The following is a 20,034-nucleotide window of genomic DNA, read 5'->3' on the forward strand; positions in this document are numbered from 1 at the left end:
CCTTTAATCCCAGCACTTGGGAGGCAGAGGCAGGCGGATCTCTGTGAGTTCGAGACCAGCCTGGTCAGGACAGGCTCCAAAGCCACAGAGAAACCCTATCTCGAAAAACCAAAAAAAAAAAAGCAAAGCAAACATATCAAGGCTCTCTTAGACATATAATCACAATCAGATTATAAAAATGTACTATTTCAAAATTGAAGTAACTGTTGTGAAATAAATGCATCATTTATTGAGGAGATATCTGGTGCTGTAAGACATGGGCAAATGTTTGATTCCATCTAAAGTATTTCTGCCTACTTAAAAATCAAGAACTCAATTTCATTACTTTCCATCGAGGTCAATTTTGGACATGACTCAAGAAAAAAGAGCTAATATTAATTTACAGTAGTACATAAATGTTGAGAAGAATTAAGCATTCATTTTAAAAAAGATTTTCTTTAGAGAAGAAGGCAACAAAAACCCTTATTATCACAGTAGACCATTTTTCAAGTTGGTGTGGTCTAAGGACTTTACCAGATTTTGTCAAAGTCATAGATTAATATACCAGAGCAGGGGTGAAGAGATGAATCAGAATTTACAAAATGCCAGTGAGGTGTCTCCTACATTTTAGGTCCTACAACAGCACTGCAAAATAATTTTTGCAGCAAATATAATGAAACTGGAAGCTGACATCACAGGTACTTGCCTCAAATTCTGATGATGCTTTATTGCTTCTATTTCAGAGAAATGAGAATCCTGAACATTGCTTCGCTGAAGTAACCTTATTTCCAAACGATATCAAAGATTCTTTTGTATGTCTATTCACTATTCACTGTCATCCAAACTTTCTCTATCTTGTCTTTGAATTTTTCTAAATCATATTTCAATGATTTTTAAAGAAAATGAAAACATGTTTGGAAAGGATCCACACAACATGATCTGCTTGTGTTTGCGCTGAATCTTTAAACAGCTTAAGTCTTGTGTTGGTTTCTGTTTGTTAAAGATCATTGGAATTTTGAATAATCCTTGGTACGATGTCCACAAAGCACGTTTTAGTGTATACTGTAGCAAGCAGACTGTGAGGGTCTTTCATTTGCCTTTTCTGACTTATTAAGATCTCTGTACCTGCATCTTACAGATTATTATGTTTAATGTAAAAATTTATTTAGCTTGTGCAATGTCAAACAGGAAATACAGACAAGGCTGTGGGTGAAGCACAAGATATGCTCTACATTTTGTGCATTTTACCTTTCAGAAAACACTTACATCCTCTATTTTTATTTATTCAAATTTGGGGAGAATTCACATGAAATTATTGATCCACAAGTGTCACATTCACCATGTTTAAAAATACATAGTAATTTCTTATTTATCTCCTTAATAATTACCATAAAGAACTCAGAAAAGAGGGAGAGATTACAAGGATTTTAGTATTTGAAATTATGACAAAGGACTAAATCTTTTCTCTTTAAAAAAAATTTGTTCTAGTTTTTGTACAAGGAGATCACATGGGAAGCTCCTAGGCTCACTGAAATAGTTAGTTTAATTCATTTGCTTGTGACTACTCTGTTCTTGGACATTTCCCCTGAAAAATTTTAGGTGATACAATGTAATAAATACCTAGGTGTAGCTACAAATATTCTCTGTCCTATTGGTCTCCTTGGACCAGGTTTTCTCTGCCCCCACAATCCAATGCTGCTTATAAAATAACCATTCTGAGACTTGATGTTTATTACATACTCTTTGTCCTATTTCAGAGTAATTTCAAAAGCAGACAATAAAGGAAGAATAACTGCTTCTCTTGTTGTATTCCAAGAATATTTCAGTGTAACTCAAAGTGGGAAAGATAAAATATAGTGAATGACTTTCTGAAAGACTGTGATCTAAAGAAAGCTATTTAACAAAAGTACACCATGAGTCAGGTGTGGTATCTGGTACACTCTGTAGGCCAAGCAATCAGGAAGTGGAAGCAAGAACATTCTTCATTTGAGGCCAGCCTGGGTTCCAATAGGAGGATCTTTCCTCAGAACATCAAAAGCAAATCCACACCACTGACAAAAACCTGTGTCTGACCCTAATTCCATGTTATAGCACTTCTTGTCCTAGACTCTCAAGTTTGGAGAAACAATGTCACTGAGAGGAACCTTCTTTGCAACTGTTATTCATGCTTTTTAAACTTCTCTTTAGAGGTGCAATACTTTAATAAACTTTTGAAAACACTGAAAAGAGTTTTATACAGGCCCAAGAAAAGGAAAGAAAACAAATTGATTTATAGGTTTTTTTCCACAGGTTTGCTCATAGTGCGTTTATTTTCTAAAGCAGAAATTATTCTTGCTTTCTCTCTCTCTCTCTCTCTCTCTCTCTCTCTCTCTCTCTCTCTCTCTCTCTCACACACACACACACACACACACACACACACACACACATGCCTGAATGCTCTATTAAGTCAATAACAATCTAATAGCAATATAAATCACATTGGCACGGTTTTAGCTTCTGGTAAAGCAAAAGTGAATAAGATGCACCTCGAGGGAAAGCCACAGTCTCGGTGGCAGAGTAGGAAGCAGATCCATCTTTATAAAAGTACTTTGTGGACACAGCAGGGAATCCAGGAGGATAAGTTCTTGCTATTGCAATGCTGGTGCCTAAACGGAGAACTAGCCTTTGACTCATTGCCTCCTTCATGTTGAGTTAGTTCTGCTTCACTGGGATAAAATACTAGAGACAAGGGAGGATTCATTCTGACTCACAGTTCCACAAGCTTCCACCCGAGATGCCCTGCTTTGGGCCCGTGAGTATGCAGAATTTATGATGACTGGGGCATGTAAGTAAGAAGCTACTCCCTCGTGTACAGGAAGCAGAGAAAGAAGCAGACCGGGTCCGGAACAAGATACACCCTTTTGGGTCACAACTCTAATTGGGTTCCGCCTCTTATTTTCTACTACCTCCCATCAATGCTATCACACCAGCAATGTGGCAAAGGATTCATCACCCTCTCCTCTGAGCACCACTGTGCTGGAACCGGAAACACACAATTCTTTTGGGGCCACCTCTGTCCACAACATGGATGGAGTTTTCCTTTCAAATAATTTAACCTTTTCCAGTCTAAGTGGTATGAATTGCTGCTTCCTGTCATATAAAATTTTGAAAACACAATCGGGAAAGTTACTTATAAATTTTTGACCCTAATACCTCTACTCTCATTGCCTTAAAACATACATCATCCTTTTAGCAATATTAGAAAATATAAATGAAAACAATGTAAGATTGCTGTCTAGGTGACTTCACATAGACTTTTTCTTCTTTCAAAAATATTATTATTCTTTCTAGTCAATCCCATCCAATATTTTCTCTTACCTAATACCTGTCTACTGTCATTGAGTCCTTCACCAGAAGTCCTTCCTGAGCCTAAAATCTAATTTCATTGCACATGCCCTGACTCCTACCAACATAACCGAAGTTATGATACATTGCTGAGTGAGATTTCTGCCCTTATGAAGCCTTCGCAGAGCAGCAGAGATATAACACTGATGCTGACATCTGTGTTGATATTAAAGCAGGAGAGTGAAGGCTTTACACTCTGTACACAAAATGGGCTTTTTCTCTTATCAAGAGGATGCTTTCTTCATAAGAGGAAGTGGGGCAGATAATGAAATCAAAGGATGTAAAGTTTTCAAGAACAACCACACAAACTGCCTGAGCTTCTATTGACTGAAAACGAAAGAGCCATCCCATGGAGCAGCACCTCTCTTGGGTAGTCAGCAATCTCTAGTGACTACAGTTATTTTTGCCTTCTTAATACCCATTTATGATCAACTTCTAACATTAAAAATTAGTAATAGAGGGCTGGAGAGATGGTTCAGTGGTTAAGAGCTTTGCTTGTTCTTCCAAAGGTCCTGAGTTCAATTCCCAGCAACACTTGGTGGCTCACAACCATCTGTAATGAGATTTGGTGCCCTCTTCTGGCCTGCAGGGATACATGCAGGCAGAACACCATATACATAATAAATAAATTAAATTATTAAAAAAATAGTAATAGAACTTTACCCTTTTCCTTTTTTATTTTATTCCCCAATAGTTTACCCTGGAATGCTAAGGAAATTTATACAGCTCTAATAATTTTATATGAATAAAAGAAAAAGGGTTATGTTTGATCACAAAGGAATTAATTAAAGACATCAAACTGCAAGAGTATGTAAGATCCTACATATTGCAAATGTGAATATTTTGTTCAAATTTTAATTTTAAATACTTAGAGCAATATCATTATGGAAGGAAAAGAACTTTCTAATTTGATTGAAGTTATCAATTGTCAACAAGAATTTCTAGAAAAAATAGCAGTGACTGAGGCTGATTAACTGTTTAGTGATTTGGTGAGGCTGTGATGTTGTAAGTCTACAGACAAATTATCTTGAGGCATCTTTTCCTTAAATTTTTTATTTCTTTTAAATTATGATATAATACATCATTTACCTTCTTCCCTTTTCTTCCTCCAACCTTTCTCATGTACTGTCCTCCTTGATCTGTTTCAAATCAAATTCATGGCCTCTTTTGACTGTTGACATGTGTGTGGGTGGGTGTGTGGGTATGTGTGTTTGTGTGTATCACACACACAATCTAAAAATAATCCATATATAATGTTACCTGTATGTAAATGATCCCAGAGCTGACTATCTGATGTTGTATAACCAATTGAGATGTTCTTTCCTAGGGAAGACAATTCACCAGTTGCTCGGAGTTCAGAGAGACTCAGAGAGCTGTCCACCATAGAACATCTTTAGCCCCTTTAATCACCCTTTATTGCCGATGATCTATAGCAACATCTGTTGTGTGTGATCTAACATCTTTGTAATGATCAGGTGAGTCCTGTGCAGCATACAGCCAGGAATCTTGTTTCTGTTGAACAAAAGGGTAAAATAGCATCTGAGGTCAATAGTAAACTTTCCCCTGTGTTTCTAAAACCTGCCTATGTAATGTAAAAATGTATTTGAAAAGTATCTTGATTTGCAATTTTCTTTGTTGTGCTACTATAAAAAATTTCACAAAAGTTTATCACTTTAGAATGTCGAATATGAGGAAACCCTGAATATTCATTCCCAGACCACAGTCACTATTACTGGGCTCTAAACTAAACCATCTCTTTTGTTATCTTGAGGTAAAAAGACTTTCTTTTTCTCATATAGCGAACTTAACTCTCTTTTTAATAATACAGCATATGTTTTTATTTTGTTTGCTTGTTTTTTGAGACAGGGTTTCTCTGTATAACAGCCCTAGCTGTCCTGAAACTAGCTCTTGTAGAGCAGGCAGGCTGTCCTTGAAGTCACAGAGATTGGCCTGCCTCTGTCACTCAAGTGCTGGGATTAAAGGCATGCTCCACCACTGCTTGGCATAAAGCATTTTAAGGTTTTTATTATTTTTATTTAGATTCTTCATTTTCTTGTTTTTAATTGTTTTTGTGTGTGTATAGGTATATATATTCAAGTACCTTCACATGCTAAAAGAGGGTATCTGAACCCCTAGAGTGAAGAAACAGTTGTGAGCCACCCAGTGTAGGTGCTAGGAACCAAATTTGGGTCCTCTAAAACAGCGCCATGTGGTTTTTTTTTCAATAATTTTTATTACTTTATAAATAATACCATTCAAAATTTCTACTTCCTCCCCTCCTCCCATTTCCCTCCTGCTCCCCCACTCACTCTTCCTCCCTCCCTCTCCAGTCCTAAGAGAGGGCAGGGTATTCTGCACTCTGAGAAGTCCAAGGCCCTCCCCGCTCCATCCAGGCTTAGAGAGGTGTGCATCCAAATAGACTAGGATCCCAAAAAGCCAGTACATGCCATAGAGACAAATCCCAGTGCCATTATTATTGGCTTCTCAGTCAGCCCCCATTGTCAGCCACATTCAGAGGGTCCAATTTGATCCCATGCTCGTACAGTCCCAGTCCAGCTGGCTTTGGTTCAGGCACACTGTCTCAGTGGGTGGACCAACCCCTCATGGTCCTGACTTCTTTGCTCATATTCTCCCTCCTTCTGCTCTTCAACTGGACGTTGGGAGCTCAGTTCAGTGCTCAGATGTGGGTCTCTGTCTCTATCTCCACTTTTCGCGAGACGAAGGTTCTACGGTGATATTCAAGATAGTCATCAGTCTGACTATGGGACAAGGCCAGTTCAGGCACCCTCTCCTCCACTGCCCAGGGTCCTAGCTGGGGACATCCCCATGAACATCCTCTAGAGTCAAGCCTCTTGCCAACCCCAAAATGGCTCCCTTAATTAAGATATCTTCTTCCCTGCTTTTATATCCGTCCTTCCTCCATCTCAACCATCCCACTCCCCCAAGCTCTCCCCAACCCTCCCCTTCTCCCTTCTCTCTCCCCCTCTTTCCTTCCCCCACCCTACTCCACCCCCATGCTCCCAACTTTTTCCTGGCGATCTTGTCTGCTTTTAATTTCCAGGAGGATCTATATATGCCTCTCTTAATATTTTAAGGAGTTGCACCAAGTATCTCAGATCACATGGCAATAACAACAAAATACTCACTACATGGGATATCTTTTTTGAAAAGTCTTAAGAGTTGCCATCAATATTCAAACTACTTGAACTACCTAAACATTTTAAAGATTAATTTTATATTAATATACAAACTCGTGGGTTTCATCAAGGCATGTGTCACTTACATGTAAGAAAGATGAATTGTAAGTTGTAATTTTTGTATGACATTCATACTGCCAAGTCTTTAGAAGTACACATTCATCCTAGATGTATTAATACAATTTTGATGTAGAGTAATTCAAAAGATATTTTAATGTCATGTTTAGTTGCCACATTCTGTGAGATGTAGCAGTAAGAATTTCAGAAGTTGTACTTAGCTTGTAATATAATACCTGAGAATTAAACATATATAAAATAAAGAATGAAAAAAACACGCCTAAGACAGTGATACAGTTGTGTGGGAAATACACAAAGCAAGTACAGAGATACATAGCTTAAATCATACTATGATTTACTACATGGAAAACAGTGACTAGCTGTTCTCTGGCCCCAGTGAGATAGGCCATAGGAAACTGGCTGAAGCTGCATTATGAAAATTTGGTTCTATGTAAGAAGTGTTGGGTTTGAGAGTGGAGGAAAAATGTCTCCTAAGGGGAGTACGGGTCCCTCCATTCCAAGGAAGAAGTTCTGTATAAACACACAGACATAGAAACGTGGTCTCCTGCATATGCACAATGGGCTCCTCTGGGTGGTCTACTAAGTGAGAACTTTCCTGATCAAAGTTTCCAAAGCTGTCCTCTAGGCAGAAATAAATAATTTCATGTAAGGATGTCTGAGATGAGACCAAGCAATTTTAAAAAGCTTTGGCGTCCTTTTCAAGGCAATTTTTAGGGCAAAGTGTCCTGTCTGAAATGATCTACTTGACCTCTCTTACAGAAGCATCAATTGCTATGGTGAAAACAGTCTTCTCAGTAAATTTATGTAGAATTTTTATCATTGTACATAGGAAATGTAAGGTCAATGAGCTGACAATATGCAGGAAAGCTATTACTCAGGCTTCCAAGGTTGACAAGTACAGCTTCAAAACACGAAGTTTCCCACACTTCAAAGGACACCATCAATCATATGGAGAGACAACCTACATAACAGGAAAAAATCTTTGCCAGCTATAGATCTGATAGGATACTGGTGTCTATAATACACAAAATTTTTTAAAAAAAGAACTAAACATCAAAAAAATCAAACAACTCAGTTAAATATGCTCTACAGAACTGAACAGACATTTCTCAAAAGAAGAAATACAAATGCCTAAGAAATAGCTTTTTGAATCTACAACATTCTTTGCCATCTGAGAAATATAATTGGAACTACTACAAGCCAGATAGTAGCACACGCTTTTAGTCCCAGTATTTGGGAGGCAGAGGCGGGCAGTTCTCTGTGAGTTCAAGACCAGCCTGGTCTGCAAAGAGAGTTCCAGGACAGCCAAGGCTGTGAGAAACCCTGTTTCAAAAAAAGAAAAAAAAAGTAAAAGCTACTCCATTTAGAATGGATAAGATCAGGAAAACAAATGCAGGCATGGAAGTACAGGGGACCACTTTTTCACTCCGTTTTATTGAGGGAGCAGAAACTGATGCAGTCACTACGGAAATAAAAAAGGTCTTTGCAGAATGATATTAATAGAACTACCATATGATCCAACCAAAGCACTGTTGGGCATATACCAGAAGAATTCTGGTATATAGAGATACTTTCTCATCTACATCCATTGCTACTTTACTTGCATTTGTTATGAAGTGGAAACAGTCTAAATTCAATCAAATTATGAGTTTACAAGGGGGAATAATGACCTTTCCAGAAGCTACAGGCTATCAGACAAAAATCCCAAAGCTAGAGAAGAATTACCTTCCTTTGAGGTGTTCAAGGGGACAAAATAAACCACAGAATCATGCAGGTTAATTATCATTTCTCTTTTTCATCCATCAGAACTTAATGGTACGACTGTGTTGCTCAAGATATCACACAGTTGAGTCTTAGGATATGGAGAAAACAAGCTGGCTAGTTTTCGTATTGGTGGAAGGTGCTAGACAGGTCACTGGAGCAAAAAAGTAATCAATGGCTGTTGTACATTATTATTTTAAGGTGTGTTACTTTTGTTTATGCTCTGAAACACTTGTTTAATGATGTAAAGATGTGTTTGATCAAACAAAATTCACCTTTGATCAGAAGGTTGCATCAGCAACTAGCTGACAGGAAATGTTAGGACAGAGCCAGGTGGAGAAGGGTTTTTTTTTTTTTTAACTTTTTTAAGTTTTTTTTTAAAAAAAAACTATCTTTTCTCATTTTACATGCCAAATCCATTTCCCACTCCCTCTCCTCCTCCTGTTCACTCCACCTTCTCCCCTTCTTCAATCTCCTAACCCACCGCCCATCCACTCCTCAGAGAAGGCAAGGCTTCCCATGGGGAGTCAACAAAGTCTAGCACATTGCTTTGAGGCAGGACCAAGGCCCTCCCCACTATATCTAGGCTGAGCAAGGTATCCATTCAAGGAGAATGGTTCCAAAAACCAAGAAGAAGCAGTAGGAATAAATTCTGGTCTCACTGCCAGTGGCCCCACAATCTGCCCCAGCCATTTAACTGTCACCCACACTCAGAGGGCCTAATTTGAATCCTATGCTGGTTCCCTCACTGTCAGGCCAAAATTGGAAGGCTTTCATTAGCTCAGGCAAGCTGTTTCAGTGGGTATCCCCTATCATGGTCTTGATCTCTTTGCTCATAGTCTCACTCCTCCCTCTCTTCAGCTGGACTTTGGAAGCTAAGTCCAATGCTCCTTTGTGGTTCTCTGTATCTGCTTCCATCAGTTGCTAGATGTAGGTTCTATGATTATATTTAATATAGTCATCAATCTGACTACAGGGCAAGACCAATTCAGGCACCCTCTCCACTATTGCTTAGCATCTTAGCAAGGGTCATCCTTGTGGATTCCTGGGAATCTCTCTAGTGCTAGTTTTCTTGACAGCCCCATAATGGCTCTCTCAATCGAGACATTTGTTTACTTGTTCTCCATCTCTATCCTTCCGCCATCTTGACCATTCTTTTCCCTCTAGTTCTCCTCCCTCCCCTTTTTTCCTTCTCCTCCTCCCCTTCCACTTTCCCTTCTTCCCCCAACCCCACACTCCTAATTTTCTCAGGAGATCTTGTCTATTTCCCCTTTCCAGGAGGATCAATATATGTTTCTCTTAGGGCTCTCCTTGTTACTTATCTTCTCTGGGCTCTTTACCCTTTGCTTTACAGTTAATATTCACCAATGAGTGGGTACATACCATGCTCTTCTTTCTGGGTCTGGGTTACCTCACTGAGGATAATTTTTTCTAGTTCCATCCATTTGCATGCAAATTTCAAGATGTCATTGATTTTTACTGCTGAATAGTACTCTATTGTGTAGTGGGAAGTAGCCTTCAATGCATGGGCATAGGAGACCACTTCCTAAATATAACCTCAGTAGCACAGACACTGAAAGGAAAAATAAATAAATCAGACCTACTGAAACTGAGAAGCTTTTGTAAAGTTAAGGACACAGTCAATATGAGAAAAAGGCAGATCTTCACCAACCCCATATTAAACAGAGAACTGATCTCCAAAATATATAAATAACTTAAGAAATTAGATATCAAAATATCAAATAATCCAATTAAAAAATTGGGTACAGATCTATACAGAGAATTCTCAACAGAAGAATTTCAAATGGCTGAAAAACACTTAAGGAAATGTTCATCATCCTTAGCCATCAGGGAAATGCAAATCAAAATGACTCTGAGATACATCTTACAGCAGTCAGAATGGCTAAAACAAAAAACATCAATAATAACTTATGCTAGAAAGGATGTGGAGTAATGATGTGTGTATTGCTGGTGGGAATGCAAACTTGTACAACCACTCTGGAAATCAGTATGGTGGTTTCTCAGAAAATTGGGAATCAACCTGCCTCCAGAATCAGCAATACCACACTTGGACATATACCCCAAAATGCTCAACCATACTATAAGGACATTTGTTCAACTATGTTCATAGCAGCATTATTTGCAACAGTCAGAACCTGAAAACAGCCTAGATGTCCCTCAACTGAAGAATTGAATAAAGAAAATGAAGAAGGGTTTTTAAGGAGAGACAGAGAACAGACAGTTCTTCTAGAGAGACTCGAGAAAAAGAGGTGATGAGCTACTTGCTATTCAGCTTCTCTGAGGAACAGAATTCTACCTCAAACCTTGAATCCTGAATTCTTTAGAGGGACAGAGATTTAGTTCCCTTTTTAACTTTTAGCAAGGCCTGCTCAAGGAACAGAATTCCCTCAGGCTACTGTCCTCCTAGGCTCACCACTGCTGATAAAAATGGAGATGCAATTGCTAATTCAGACAGCTGTGGATTAAAAGGAGCAACAATTTTAAAAAGAGGACAACAATTACAAACAGCAATACCCAGCTAGGAACCTAGAAAGCTGTAGTAAGGGCCAGCCTGGCATAATATGTACAGTGGTACAATACTGCAATGAATATTAAAGAGATAACCAACCATAAGACCTGTTCTATAAGATGGAACTCATATCTGGTACTGTTAACTGAGTTAAGTATCTACAACTGGATTGGTTATAGGTTCTGCGAGAGAACCTATTGCTATCATTTTGTTCAATCGAAAAAGTATCCAACACTAAATATTTTCTTTATACTCAGATTAGTACATTTCTCAACACTCCTCAGAATAGCTTCTTTTTTCAGTTAATGGCAGTTAGTACAGAGACTCAGAATGCTCAGAGGGCAGAGGGTGAGTGACTGTGGCATGCTCGACCTCTAAGAAAACTGCCGCATCCTACCCCTTCCCCAAGGGCTCGGGGATCATACAACAGGAAGCAGAAAAAGTAGAAGAGCCAGGTTTCAGAGGAGTGCTACAAAACAGAGTTTTCCAGACAGGATGGAATGTTGCACACATGAATTCACACTGGGTGTAGCTGCATGTGCAAGACCAAGATCAAGCCAGTCAAAACTTCTAACATGGATAGAGCAAGACCGGTGAAGTCCTAGTCCTAGCTGAAGGCTTCTCAGGAGGAGAAAGTTAGTTTTCTTCTGGGATGTGACCTCAGATAACTTGTCAGTGTCCCAATGATGGCCTTATATAGATGCACATATTGGTATCATTAATTAGACACAGTGGGTTCTTTAAAAGTACTAGAAATTATGAGGAAAACATGGTAGGGTAGTTCTAGTAGAAATTGGCGGAGAGATAGTGGATGGTGAATTTAATCAAAATAAGTTGTATACATGTATGAAATTTGCAGAAATAAAAGATGTCCTTAATCTTCGAAACGATATAAAAAGCATACAGTCAGCTAAACTACATGCTCAACACTCTGAGGCATATCTGCAATTGCAGCACTCAGGAGGCTGAGGCAGGAGGATCACACGTTCAAGACAGTCTGAACGACATAGTTAAGCTACACTGAATCAAACTTCATACTTGGCTTTGTTCCCAGACCAAACAAAACATCAGTCGACACAGAATAATATTCAGAGTGTATCTGTGAACTTGATTTCACAGTCAATTATTATCTTGATCTATGAGACACTAAACATCATTCCTTCCTTTTGTTAGAACTTAAAAGTTGACTCAATAAGTTAGTTAAGTTTACATGACATGACTAAGAAGAAAAACTGAAAATGGAGAGGATAAATAAAAGCTCAGATATAATGCCCAGGTATTATTTTTAAATATTTTATTTTAAACATTTTCTTATTCTAAAATTTTTAATTAACATTGGGTAGCAAACTTTCTACAGATTCAACTGTTAACCCCATCTCCAGAAAAAGAAAGAAAGAGAGAGAGAAAAAAAGAAAGAGAAAGAAAGAAAGGAAGGAAGGAAGGAAGGAAGGAAGGAAGGAAGGAAGGAAGGAAGGAAGGAAGGAAGATCAACTAAGGAAGAGGTACTTGGAAAGAGCAGGAAATGAAGTGATACTAGTTTTAAATTATTTTGGAGGGGGCTATTTATTTGATAAGTTGAAAAGAATGATGGAGGATAAAAGACTAGGAATCACTGGTGTAGTAAAAGGAGCAGCGGGCTGCGTTCCCGGCGCCCGGCCTCCCGGCTAGTTTATACCCAAAATAATTACACGGAAACTATATTCATTTAAACACTGTCTGGCCCATAATATCTAGCCTCTTCTTGGATCTTCCTAAGTGGCCTTCTGAAAAGAAGGCACAATAGCAATGACTGAAAGGAGAGCAACCCCGGCTGTGCAGACCGAAGTCCACACTTCTGAGGATGATAGGGTATGAAATACCATCAAAGAGAAAAGCAGAAACCAATCATCTTAGACAAAGAAGATAATTCTTTGATTTTTGCTCAACAAAATAACAAGCTATCTGATCTAGGCTTAGTCAACTGAAGCCCTTCGCAGCATTCACTACTTGAAGTTGCTCACGATGGCCTTATAATTGCTGTTTGCTAGAACCGGCTGCATTCTTGAGCTGACTGTTCCCAGCAAGAAATGTGTTCAACAGAACACTGAGAAGCAAAGGCCAGCTAGATCAAAACAAGTGACATGGTAAACTTCTAGTCCTTGGTTGACCTCTCCTCACAGGTCACGATAGTTTTTTGTCACTAGCAAACAAATGATTCAAACCAATAAAATTTTCTCCTTTTTTTCTCCATTGGATATGGGAAAGAAAGTAATAACACGCAAAGGAATATACTTTAGAAAGTCCTGGTTTTAATTATATGGTCACTAAGAATACTTTTCAGTTTCTATCATAGAAAGTTTGTACTTATGTGTTACAAACACAGAAATGTGATCCCATAGTTAATGCAAGTAGTGTCTCTTGCCAGACACAGACATAGTGCTGTCTGTCTTTAAAGTATCATATTAATAAGAAATTTGAAACCAGACATGTTTAAGTCTCTGTCGGTGTCCTGCATTACTTCATCATTAATGGAAATGGCAAAAACCTCAATAAAAATTACTTCCAGAACATGAATGACGATTACACTTTTAAACAAATGTCATATAAAAATAATTTGCTTTAATCAAAGTATGGATTGTTGCTGTGATGCCACATTTATAGTTAACCTTAGGGATTTCTTCATTTAGAGTAGAATGAAATTCTAACTAGACATAAGTACATTTCCTGAAAATTAAATCCGCATAGTCTAATACATTGCAAATAAAAACAGGTGTGAATGACTTTTACTAGTAATAAATTATGCCGAGATACACTATACAGCTGTGCACCAGAAATTTAAGAAATCTCAAGATATGTTCAGGTATTAAAGGCTTAAAGATATTCAAATTATGTTTCTTTATGTCTTTTATACCCAATTTAAACCATTTTGCTAAGATGCGGACAGAATTTCTAGTTACACATTCTTAATTTCCCAAAAACTGTTATTTACCAAAACTTCTACTCTGTGATGAATAGTTCAACCAGTCTTTGACATAAGCTATAAATATTTTTCCAAAGCTAATTTCATTTAGGCATAAATTTGTAAACAATAAACAGCAAAGACATGAATTCATCCTTATGGTTACAGTGAAGAACCACCAAGGTCATCTAATAGAGTTGATTTCAAATCTCATTTTGCTACTTGAAGAATAATATAATTGCTATGACCTGAGTGCCTAGGTCCCTCCAGAACTCAGGTTGGAATTTAATCCCCAACTAAACGATGTTAAGAGATAAGGGCTTAAGTGGTGCTTCAACCATAAATGGGTTATCCTGTGAAAGGCTCTAGATGGCTCATCCTCTCTTTCCCCCTCCAGAAGATACAACGTAAGACCTCGTTGGTGTGGGAAGTCTTTCTATATACGTGTTGCTTTTATTGGTTTATGAATAAAGAAGCTGCTTAGGCATATGACAGGGCAGAATAGAGCAAGGTAGAAATTCCAAGCAGAGCTAGAGGAGAAAAGAAGGCAGAATCGGGAAGATGCCATGGAGCTGCTAAAGGAGACAGATGCCAGAACTTTACCCAGAAAGCCACGACCTTGTGGTAATGCACAGAGTAATAGAAATGGGTTAATTCAAGATATAAGAGCTAGTCGATAAGAAGCCTAAAATAATAGGCCAATAGGCAGTGTTTTAATTAATATAGTTTCTGGGGATTATTTCAGGTCTCGGCAACCGGGAAACAAGCGAGCAGTCTCCATTTACACCTCATCTTGGAATTAACAGGTCCCCATCAGACAACAAACCTGCCTTGAGAATTGTGAAAAATAAACCTGTCCTTTATAACTGAGCCAGTCTGAAGTTGTGTGCTAGAGCGGCAGAAAGGAACTAAGACATTCATGATAAGGAAGTGAGTGAGTGTTCCACTAGCTGCTCCGTTTGCTGGGTTGAGGTCTACACACTGCACTGCACTGTGAGTAAAACTCTATTGCTGATCAGAAATGATGTGGTGAGTACACAAGTCCCTTGAGAGCCCCTTAATTTCTCAATGTGAAGAACTCATTTTAGAGAAGTATCTAAGTCACTTTCATCATAACTGAATATTTTTAAGTATTTAGATATGCCTATTAATTGAAATGTAAATCACAAATATTTCATGAAGACCTGTGGTTCCAGCAGTATAGAATATACTACAGGACAGGACTCCTGCAAATGAGAAAAGCTATGTGTGCTTTAGTAGCAGGAGATTTTACAGTTAATACAGGATCGTGTGCCTGTGCTTTGCAGAATGTGAACAAAGTCTGAAAGTGTCAGGCGACAAAGACCAAAAATAAATGAAGCCAGAGAAACAAAATAAACACCAATTAACCTTTATCAAAGAAGATAAGAAAAAATATATAGTACATTTACAATCTAGCATAGACCTCCATTTTTTTTACTTCTAAAATTAATTCATCTAGAAATACTAGGTGGGCTGGCGATGTTTTACAAAGAGGAAGTTCTCAAAGATTAACAATACCACCTTCTAAAAATTTTATAGTGCCGACAATCAGATACTTTCCCCCAAATTTGGCAGAATTATGAATTAACTGATATATAACAATATAAACAGTCCAACTTTTATTCCAGAGGATAGATGTGTTCAGACTTTAAGCTCTCAACTGCTGACCTTCTGAAGTTACAACTAATATATGTATTCGGCCTTAATCTATGCTATGTGGAGAAATACCCTAACAAAAAATACAAGGAAAAAGAAGCTGAAAAAATTGACTATAATCCTGGCCAAAATGACCCAATAGTAGTGGTCTATAGGACTCAGGATAGAAAAGGAGTTCACATGCATTACAATTGTCATATGAGATAGGATACTGCTGCAATTGAAAACATCTAATGTAGGTGAGCATAATGTCACTGCTTGTAGGAGCAGCAATTGTTGAATTATATCACCTACACTCACAAAGCTAATTTATAATTCACAGTAAACCTGTGTCCCATGTGAGGGCTTAGTAAAAACATGTGACTGCATTGTAACAGTAAAGTAGAAATGAGAAATGAAGCATTATTATCATTGCTATATAAGTTTTCTAATTAAAATTTCAGCTAATCTAAAATAAGGAGAACCCAAAGAAAAACATATAGGCATCCTCCTGAATATTAACCTTCATCAGGCGATGAAAGGAGACAGAGACAGAGACCCAAGCACCGGACATAATTCTCAAGGTCCAAATCAGGAGCAGAAGGAGAGAGAGCACGAGCAAGGAACTCAGGACCGCAAGGGGTGCACCCACACACTGAGACAATGGGGATATTCTATTGGGAACTCATCAAGGCCAGCTGGCCTGGGTCTGAAAAAGCCTGGGATAAAACCGGACTCTCTGAACATAGCAGACAATGAGGACTACTAAGAACTCAAGAACAGTGGCAATGGTTTCTGATCCTACTGCACGTACTGGCTTTGTAAGAGCCTAGGCAGTTTGGATGCTCAACTTACTAGACCTGGATGGAGGTGGGGGTTCCTTGGACTTCCCACAGGGCAGGGAACCCTGATTGCTCTTCGGGCTGAGGAGGGAGGGGGATTTGATTGGGGCAGGGGGAGGGAAATGGGAGGTGGTGGCGGGGAAGAGATGGAAATCTTTAATAAATAAATAAAAAAAATTAAAAAAATTTCAGCTAATCTAATTGTGTTTCAGAAATAAATGAAAGCTGTAAATATTAAAGATTTTAAAACAAGGTTATAAATAGGAGGAGGATTGCTGTGGTTCTACAGCAAGTCATGGGATGTTTTTAATTGACTAAAATGCAATGTTTGAGAAAATCTCCCATCGTGAAGAAATTAAGAATAGAAGTAACTGTATTTAATCTAGCAAATTCCAACGTATGTTATAGTCATTTCAGTTTTTAATTCAATAACAAAAAGTGTCTTTAATATGACAGCATTTTACACAAATGGAAATACATGTTGTGTGGTTATGAGATTTTGTACACTTTATGCAAAGCAAGTGAAATGTAGAAACAAAGAGAAATAGCAAACTGAAGATGGGAGAGGAGGGTGAATATCTCTTTTAAAGAACACAATGTCATATGTCATGGCATGTTTGAAATTAACCCAAAGTTCAAAGAAGTGGTGACTTTTGGTCCACAGTGTACAATCCACTTAACAAGGGTTTCTTTTTCAGTTTATTTTTGAATGGACTGAGCAGTTCAGCAGAGTACAGAGCTACTGAATTCCATTTGGAAGACTAGAATAAAACCAAAAGGCTGGGGAAACGTGTAGAGCCCTGTGCAAATTAGAAATGCAGGGTCCTTTAATTTAAAAAAATTACTGAGTTCAGAATTAATAGTAATTAGTATTAATCCAGTGTGGGGTACTTCTCTACAAGAATCTGGGGCAACTGTACAGGGCGTGTTGCCCAGAACCCAGTTCTAATGGTAAATTTGGGAGATCAAATGTTAAGAATCAGATTACAATTCTGTCAAAAGTTGTGGGCATTTCAGAGAGGTTACTGTGCTACTGTTGATTGCGAGGTGGTGATTGTAACTATTAAAACACTAGGCCACAGGTGTGTGTTTGTTTGTTAAACCACATAATAAAAACCCTGTTAATATCTGAGAGCAGGTGCTTAATCTATGCTAGAAAGGTCATCTTTTTAGCAGCAGATAAAGTTAGCTGATGAACTTTCACTCTGATGCCTCAAGTCTCCTTTGGGAAACATAATGCACCCTCTTGAGTTAAGGACCATTCCAGAATTTTCTGTCCTCCTCAGACAGTATTTTACTGAACTTTATGGAAGCTGTGTGCTAATTTAACACTCCTGCTAACTGTGAAGATTTTTCCTCTGAAGGACCTAAATAGAAGTGTATTAAAAAATTTTTTTTTAAAAATGTATTACAAACATATACTTACTTACAAATTTTGACTTAACAGCTTGTCTAAGGTTATCTGTCATATAAGATATTACATGGAAAACATTTCACTACAATATAGAGGTTCAATTAAAGAATATGATTCTCAAAGTCATATTTTCTACTCTCACACTGAAACATTCTTGAAGTTAATTACTGATATCATTTGTGTTTAGAACTGTATACAAGTGCAAAGTGTTTGTCTAAGCCCCAGGCACACTGTAATTGTCTCAGAAGAGAAAGATAAAACTAATTTTCTCCCTGTCTCTTGTTGCTCAGCACTTAATTCCCTGTATTTTAATCAGAAAATTCAGCATCTTCATGGAACAGGGCATCCCAAAGAGACTTAATGCACAGCAAATAATGATAGCCATTATAATCCCTGATTTGTCACTTGATGGTAAGAAACGAGTCTCATTACTACCCTTGATTGTTAGAGCAAGGTCACAAAGCCCTGTTGTTAAGCATGCCCGTCATAATAGAAACCGCATCTTATTTGACCCTTTGAAGAATTACAGTTTAGTTTCAATAGCACTGTATTTGAATGCATTTATGTTTGGGCATGTAAATTACCTGGAATAAGCTCTTTTTCATCCCCGGAATTTGGGATTTAATGCTTTGGCCTAGTAGAAGATGAAAAGATTGCCCCATTTTGTAAACTTCTTAATTCTAAACTTCAAGACTGCGTTCTGTAGTTTTCTATGCAAAATGTCAGAATATCATCCATTCCCTCGGCCTTTCTGGATCATAGCTTTTTCATTTATCTTCCATAAAAATTTTAATCCCTTGTGTTTACTTGACTATAGTACATGTATACATGTGTGTGCTCACAAGGGTGTTTTTTCTGTGTGTGTCTCTAAAGTTTTTCATAAAAACTTAACCTACTAGAAATTCACTCAGTGAAAAATAATTTGAACTGAGGTAGAAGATGGAAAATCATGTGCTTTCGTAGAAAATGGGAAAGTCATTATTTTACTGAGTATCTACCCACAAGCCTCAGTCAAGAATGAGAAGAATATTGCGTACACGACTATAAATGTCTACGGCTCTTATTCCTACTAATTGTTATCAAAAATTTTTAGCCTCTGAACACATTTCTCAAAATCTCCAAATCCATTTGGCATTAACTAAGTCTTTTCTCTTTTTCTATGCCTCACCATATAGTCAGGTAGTCTTTGCTGGAAAGATAAAAAGCTAATTTAATGGAAGTTATATTGTAGATATGCCAGCTGAGACCAAGAACCCCACAATAACTTTTTCATGAAGTTTTTCCATGAAAGATGAGAACAACAATTATTTGTAAATGGAAGGATACATACTTAGAAAACAGCTAAGAAATACAAAAATAAACATTAATAATAAAGTGCCAGTAGCGTGTTTCCCTCTAGGGTCATGACTGCACTGGCCCTGGGTAGTTGGCTAGGTTTCTGGCACCAGGTATTTTCCCTTATTCCGTGGGTAGTAATTAGAGAGCTACTGGTCATCACCAGGGTACAAGTACTACTGTTGTGCCCTGTGGATTGTCCTGCCATGGTTTAATGTTATTGTGGAGATTCATAGCATCATATCTGGGTAAACTATTGCTTTCTTCACTTTCTTTGGAAGCTTGCACAGTGCCTCCTGGTACCACTAACACCAGTGCTCAGGGAGGAGGCTTTCAGTTCAGATCTAGTTCAGGTACTTTGGGTCTCATGTCCAAAGTGCATGGTGTCTTCAACAACCAATACTTAGCTTCAACCTCTGGAAGGCAATCAAGGAACACAGCAATAGATTACATTTTGGAGAACGTCTCTTGAATTCTCTTGAGCAACAACTTGGAATAGGATTTCTCATTACTTGTTTTGGTGTTTTTGTTGGTGATGGCTCTTGGTAAGAAGATTGTCAGCCCAAACGGGATAACATCATTTAAACTATGTGTGTAACCATCATATGACTGGCATTGTCTTTTTTATGTGCTCTTCTGTAACCTTTTTCTCTTCTTCAGTGAAGTGTCTGTTGAGGTCCTAAACAATTTTGGGGGTTATGCCATACATGGCTGACAAAGTGACACTAAAAACCACAAAGGGAATCATCAAAATTATAAGAGAGAAAAGCGTGGGAAGGATGCATGATTCCAGCAGTATTACCGGATGTCCTGATGTCCACTGCTTCTTGCCAAGTGAGAAACCGTCTCCATGGGCTTTACCTCACAGAGTTTGAACAAACATTCACATGCTGATGCAAAAACTAGGCCACATGGCTCCC

This window comes from Microtus ochrogaster, chromosome 5 (assembly GCF_000317375.1).
Source record: "Microtus ochrogaster isolate Prairie Vole_2 chromosome 5, MicOch1.0, whole genome shotgun sequence".
NCBI lineage: Eukaryota > Metazoa > Chordata > Mammalia > Rodentia > Cricetidae > Microtus > Microtus ochrogaster.